General features: G+C 32.8%; 1 pseudogene; it reads left to right on the top strand.

The window, feature by feature from the left end:
• The first annotated feature begins 2,953 nt into the window (after positions 1-2,953).
• The window catches only part of LOC129685464 (nuclear transcription factor Y subunit gamma-like), a 4,713-nt pseudogene continuing 317 nt past the window's right edge, over positions 2,954-7,349 (top strand).

The following is a 7,349-nucleotide window of genomic DNA, read 5'->3' as shown; positions in this document are numbered from 1 at the left end:
TGAAAGAATCTACCCAGCGGAGTATCAAACAGATGTTGTGACTTATATCCAAACTTTGGGCAGAGTGCAGGATATCTTATGAAATAAGGGGAAGATAGTAAGACCTGGAGAGGACAGAAGCTCCACAAGGAGAGCAATAGAACCAAAAAACCTGGGCAAAAGTTTCTTTTCTGAGACTGATACTCCAACCAAGGTGCATTCATGGATATAATGTGGAAAACCTAGAATTCCTGCTCAAATGTAGTCCATGGCACTTCAGTATCCAAGTGGGTACCCTAGTAAGGGGAACAGGGACTGTCTTTGACATGAATTCAGTGGCTGGCTCTTTGATCACCTCCCCCTGAGGCAGGAGCAATCTTGCCAGGTCATAGAGGATGACAATGCAGCCAGTCCTAATGACACCTGATTGGCTAGGATAAGTTGGTAGGGGAGGAGAACCTCCCCTCTCAGTGGGCTTGGAGTGGGGCATGGGATGAGATGAGGGAAGGAGTGTTGGACTGGGAAGGAATAAGGGATGTAGCTACAGCTGGGATACAAAACAGATAAAGTGCAATTAATATAAAAAAATTAATTTAAAAGAGAATAGTAAGAAATGTTTCATTTTACTAATCTAAATATGCCAAAATAATTTTTCTAATAATATTATATATACATATTCAAGAATATATTGAAGATATATATTCAAGAATATTCAAGAAATTTATTGTTAACATGGATATATATATACATATATATCTTGAATATATATATATTCAAGAATATTCAAGAAATGTATTGTTAACATGGATATTTAACAATACATTTCTTGAATATTCCATTTAAGAATAAAAATTCCTGGGGCTCTCTCACTTGTTAATCACAACTTCATCCAAATGTGAAGACCATGCTCAATCCTCAGGCTCTTCATGATAAAAGGACAAAACCAAGTCCTGCTAGTTGTCATTGTCCTACCACGCTAGCATAGTAGAATGCACACAAGCACACATGCACACAAAACAAATGAAGATATGTAAAGAAAAATTAATTCTGAGACTGAGGATGACACTTTAGACTTCGTGATTTAATATCTCCAGGATATTAATTAAACCTTTAAAAAATTTATATAGCATGAATATTCAGTTTTTCTTGTTTTTTTTTCTTTATGAACTAGAATTATATGATAATTACATAAATAAGTTTGCATTTAACAAGGAAGAACTACATTGTTGACCTCACCTCTGTCTCACAGTCCAAATTTCCTTAGAGAGCTCTCTGGGATGATACTGTTTCCCTCTGCTTTCCTTTATGACCAATTTTATTTGATTAAGAATAGAAAGCATTCTCAAAAAAGATGCTAAAGAGACGTAATTTTCATTTTCATTCTTTTTCCGTTAGCCATGGGCAAGATTTTAAGTTTGGTAATCTCGTTAACTGCTGGAAAAAGAAACACAAAATTTTCAGATAACTCCTTTAATACTTATTAGATGCCACTATTTTCAAAACAAATATGTACACTATTATTTTCAACAACATACCAAATCTATTTATTTTGCCTTTGCAATTTAGTTTTGCAATTCAATCTCTGGTTTGTCATCTCTGCTAAGTCCCATCTCTCTTCTCTGTTATGTGTCATTAGAGCTCTTTTTTGTTAATGTTTTCTACAATCCAATTTATGAAACATGCTTTTAAACTTGCAAGCAATAAATGGATCAACTTAATGTCTTTTGAAATGTAAGTCGTACACAGTCCATAGAATTTGAATTGTTTAATATAAAAATGATTAGACTGCTCTGTATCTCAGAATGTGATTGAACATGCCTGTGGGGTTTCAGGGTATGTAAAACACTGTCAAAACATGTCATCATTCTGATCCTTTGCAAAATGAACAACCAATATCTTTGCTTAAGGTGTTGTATCATTAACCCCTCAGTGATCTGGTTCTAATCACTTTTTCTGCCGCGTAAATTATGTTTACTATGGAAAACAGCTGACATTTTATAAAACCTACCAATAACTATGCAGAAACAGCTCAGAGGCAGCTTATTCAATCATTTGCCACATTTACTTTATATCTTCAGTTGCTTTCCTAATATCATCCTGTTTATAGCAAAAAAAAGTGAGAAAATATACAAGTGAATGAATAAGTGTGACAAAATAAAACATGGAATTTCCCCAAACTCTGCTTATTCAGTTTTGTACCCATTGGGTCATGAAATTAATTATATGGTGATAAATAAGAATATTGATATCACATCTGCAAATGAGTAGCAATCAATTATGAAGTTATGAAGTTCAGAGTTACTTGATCCTTTCCAGAGAAGGAAAATGCTGCAAAATCAATTTACTTTGATCCCTTTTAAAATAATATTGGGCACACGTGAAAGCTCAAAACTTTGCAAAGGAAAAACTGCAATATTTATTTTGATTGTTTGAAATAGAAAGGCAGTTCCAGTGGCAACTTTATCAGTTACATTTTGTATTAATCACTTTTTGTCTCTCTGATAAAATAGCTGCAAAACAACTTAAAGTAGGAAATTATTACTTTGGTGCTTGATTCCACAGGTTTTGTGCAAGTTCAACAAACTCTATTATTTGTAGAACATTATCAAGTACAATGTGATGGTGGCAGGGCAGGAAGAAGCTGAGTTGCTTAACCCTTAACCGTGGGGATACATAGATAGCATGGTTGAATTAACCATTGTCATTTTGCTCTATCTAGGTTCACATTACATTGGACGGTGCTGCCCACACTCAGGAAGGTAGCTTCCAAACCCATGACATCTCTGGGAACACAGCTAACAGTGCCCTTTCATAATGTCTATATTTCTAAACCTCCCAAAACTGATCTTTTTATTAGTTACTATTCCATTGATTTTTATAAAACCTATGGGCGTAAAGCAACTTGTGGAAGAAAGAATTTATCTGCTTATTCTCGAAGGATACATGTTCACCGTGGCATGTGGGGGTGCCGCAAATGACAGGCATGGAAGCTGGAGTATGAAGCTGCCCCTTACATTCTCAACTTCAAGCATGAAGTGGACACATAAACAGCAAGTGACGTGAGGCTTTCAATTCTAAAAGCCACCCTCTCCTGATACATTTCTTTCAGGAGGTTAGTAACTACCAATTGTCCCACAAACAGCCTCAGCAACAGGAGACCAAGTGTTTAAATATTTGAAATTATGTGCTGGGACATTATAATCCAAACCATTATAACACTCAAAATTAAGTATCACACAGTTTCCCTGTCAAGACATAAAAACTCTTTAGTTCTCTCTCTTCTTTCTTATCCAAAATGATTGCTATTTTTAATGTCATGTATTGATGATGTGTGAAATATAACTAAGTGGCTTAAGCCTTATCTGTAACTGGGCACTAAAATTTGGCAAAATAGATCTCATTTCCATAATAAATTACAATATGAATTTATGTGAAAATAATTTAAAAGATTACCAGTGTCCATACACACAGATTCCCTGAGTTTAAGTCTGGTGTATCAGCTGACTATCTAGCCATCTACTCACTGAAAAGTTTAAGAACATGAACATAAAGTATTAAAATTAAATGAAGCCTAGCAGTTTTTAACTGGACACTACTTTAATTTCTCTGCCAACAAACATAAGTTATAATACACTCAGAGGGGGCACATTCTCAGCCACATTTAATATAGATTTTCATCCATTTTAAGAATCTTTTTATTTGTTCTAAAACATAACAGAAATTGATCCAATCTTTGTAGCCTATTAACATGTGTTTTCTTGGGTGCCCATCATTAATTCCACAGCTTGTTTGCCTTTTGGATAACATTCAAGAATGAGAATATTTTCAATAATAAATTTGTAAATGGAATTAAATATTTAGAATATAACATACTTACTATGTAATTATACTCAAAAGTGATTGTTAGTGAGAATGCTAAATTTTATATATTTTTTAATTTGTATTTATTAGTTATCACATATTATGCAAACTTAAAATATAAAGATATGTATTCCATAAATGAAATATTAGAGTTCTCTTTAGCTAAAAGGGTCAAGAAATCTATGAGTAGAAAATGGATATTTATCTAGTAACTGAAGTGTCAGAAATTCAAAATGGATATTGAAAGAAAGAAAAAAAAGGAAGAAACAGGGGGAGAATATATTGTTTGAAAAAATCTTAATATTTTTTAAAAAAGAAAAATGATGGCTGATTTTAGTGTAAATCACCAGTACTTTTGGTGTGTAGTGTATTTCCTGAAGGAGAGATATAGTACTTGCTGGTGAGCACAAATTCCAGTTAAAATACAGATTCTGTTTTGCCTTTATCTGTCATTAAACAGAAATGACATCATTATGACATTTTATTAGAATTAAATCCCTTTTTATTTCTTCTCCAGTGTATCTGCTTTGATTTTAAGTAAAGATATTTGTCCTCCTTACATTTATTTTTGAATCTTCTTTTATGAATTTTTTCATATTATATAAAATTTACATATGAATTATATATGGTTTGTTCATAATATATATATAAATATTATTTTGAACCCAGGTTGTCCATAATGTTTGTTTACCTTTTCAATTCAGATGTTTTTGAGATTTATGCTCTGTTTTGTATGTGGATATCTTTTGCTAGTTTTAGTACATGTTACATAACATTATTGTATATAATGTTATATTTTCTATGAGGAAAGTTTTATCTATTATAAGTTAAATTCTATCTTAACAAGATACCAGCTTTAAAAATTAGTTTTTACTTAGCAGCTAGTATGTGAAGTAGTTTTGTAAAATCTGGGAACGGGGAATGAACTTATTCTCATGAGGTCAGGAAAAAGGAAGTCAGTACTCTGAAATGAGACTTCAATGAGGTTTGTCACTATCTACTCTGATTATCTAGCCACTCTGTAAGCTTTCATGCAAGTTACTTCCATCGCCCTCATTCATTAGGGTCCTAGATGAGCAAAAAGTTAGTTCATCTTCCAGGATCTCCGTGTTAGAATAACACTAGGTGAAAATTGGAATATTATTCCACATGTTCTTATTGATTTAATCATTAGTGTTGTTATTGCTTCTTGAAGTCTATTCTCAACTAGGGAATATGAAAAATTATGTTAAATATTCAATGTTTTTCTGTTACAATATTTTCCAATGCATCTGTTTGTTGGAGAAATAGTTGTGAAAATAAAGATGCCAATTCTGTATATATTCTTCTTTGAAGTACCATATATCATTTCAAAACACTTCAGACAAAATTCCTCTCAGAAGTCCACTTAAAGTTTTACCAAATTCACATTACTAGGTTAACAATTTGTTTCCTTTAACTCTCAACAACAGATCATATTCAGATATGTTCATAGTTACATAACTCAAACCTCTCAGTATTGAGAGGAAGAAAGATATTGAACATAAATATTTGGTAATAATTATTTATAATTGTTTCTAAAAAGAAATTTGGTAAAATTTTCTAGCTCTAAAAATAGTTGAATGTTGAAAATAATTTTGGAAGTCATACATTGAGGCAACACATACTAGGTTGTCACTGGGCAAGATTCACTCATAGAAGATATTACTATTCATTCACATCATCCTAAATGGAACAACTTTTGGCTGTGTTTATCTCTTTTTGTAGGAAGAAGATTCATTACTTCATTGCTGTTTTTATTTTCTGCTACTGCTATAAATTATGGAACAAATATTTGTGTTTTCTGATGGTCTTAAGCCACTTCTGTGAAAGGGTCATTCAACCCCCAAAAAGGTCATGACCCACATGTTGAGAACTCTGCTTTAAAAAAAAAAAAAAAACAGTAGAATTTATTGTTTACTTATACAATAGCTAATAATTAACATATGAATATCAGCAAAGCCACCATAGTGTTTTAAAGTATGAGTGAGCAACATGACCTAAAATGTAGTAATTTTATGTATGTATTTCTTCCACAATTTCTGTCTCCAAACAGAAAAATCTGACCCCAAATCTTTACTTATCAGTTATATTTTGTAGAATATTATTTCACACCAGATATTAATGTTTTTAATTTTAATATGTACTTGTTTTAAAACATTATTTTAATTAGAAGCTGTACATTTTCTATAATCGATTAAGTATATATTAATTAATATCCTATTGTAGCTTAAACAAATGCATTCCATCTGAACCACGGCCAATTATAAAAATATACTCTGAATCATTTTAAATCAAGTCAATGTGTATTAGTAGTTGCTCCAAGGAAATCTACAAAATATAACTGGTGGTATAATTATAATTGCTAATTATAATATATTCTAGAGGAATCTCATAATTTATCATGTGAATGAATTTATTGACTTTGAAATTTGGAGAAATGTTTTAGTTCAGGCTTTCCACTTATCATTAGCCACTCTTTAATTATGCTATTGCTCATTATGAGCTACTGAAAAGCATACCTATTTTAATGGCAGGAAATTAAAATATTGTAAAACTTTACTGATGATTTTTAATATAGACAATCTGAAAAATAATTTTGAAAATGTAATAAAATTATTAAAATTTTCTAAGTAGTTCTAATTTTGGTGTTGTAAGAAGTGTCATGCTAATACTTTGTAAGACATTTTTAAAAATCAATTTTATGATAAACTTAGAATAAATAAGGCAAATAAATAAATAATGTGATACTTAAATAAGTATCACATTAGTTTCAATTGAATATGTTCTTAACTCTGGTTATAATTGTAGAGGCATTTTGGCCCCTGACCCCTTACTAGGGAACCCATTTGGAAAATGAGCAGCCTATGGCCATTCTCTGAACAAGTTGTAGGACTGCTCCATGCATGGTCCTTGGTTGGAGTATCGGGCTCTGCAGGCCTCCATAGGCCCAGGATTTTTGGTTCTGTTGTTCTCCTTGTGGAGTTCCTGTCCCTTCCAGATCTTTCTCTCTCTCTCTTCTTCATAAGGTTTCCAGCACTCTGTCCAAAGTTTATCGAATGTCAGAGAAACACTTAAAGAAATGTTCAATGTCTTTAGTCATTTGGGAACGCAAATCAAACTGACCCTGAGATTTCACCTCACACCCGTCAGAATGGCTGAGATCGAAAACTCAAGGGATGGTGCATGCTGGAAAGGTTGTGAAGAAAGGTAAACCCTCCTCCATTGCTGGTGGGAATGTAACCTTGTACAAACACTTTGGAAATCAATCTGGCACTTTCTCAGAAAATTAGGAATGTTGCTACCTCAAGATCCAGCAGCAAGCTCAGCAGAATACCAGCTCCATGATCACCGTCCAGTCTGGCCAGATCATCATTGCACAGCCTTAGCAGAGTCAGACCGCAAGTTGGATAAGCTCAGCAAGTGAGATTTGTGCAAGCCCAACCTCAGGGTCAAGCACAGCAGGCCCATATTGGCTCTGGACAGCCCAC

This window comes from Psammomys obesus, unplaced genomic scaffold (assembly GCF_907164565.1).
Source record: "Psammomys obesus unplaced genomic scaffold, mPsaObe1.curated_primary_1811, whole genome shotgun sequence".
NCBI lineage: Eukaryota > Metazoa > Chordata > Mammalia > Rodentia > Muridae > Psammomys > Psammomys obesus.
This window is presented reverse-complemented; position numbering and strand designations above follow the sequence as displayed.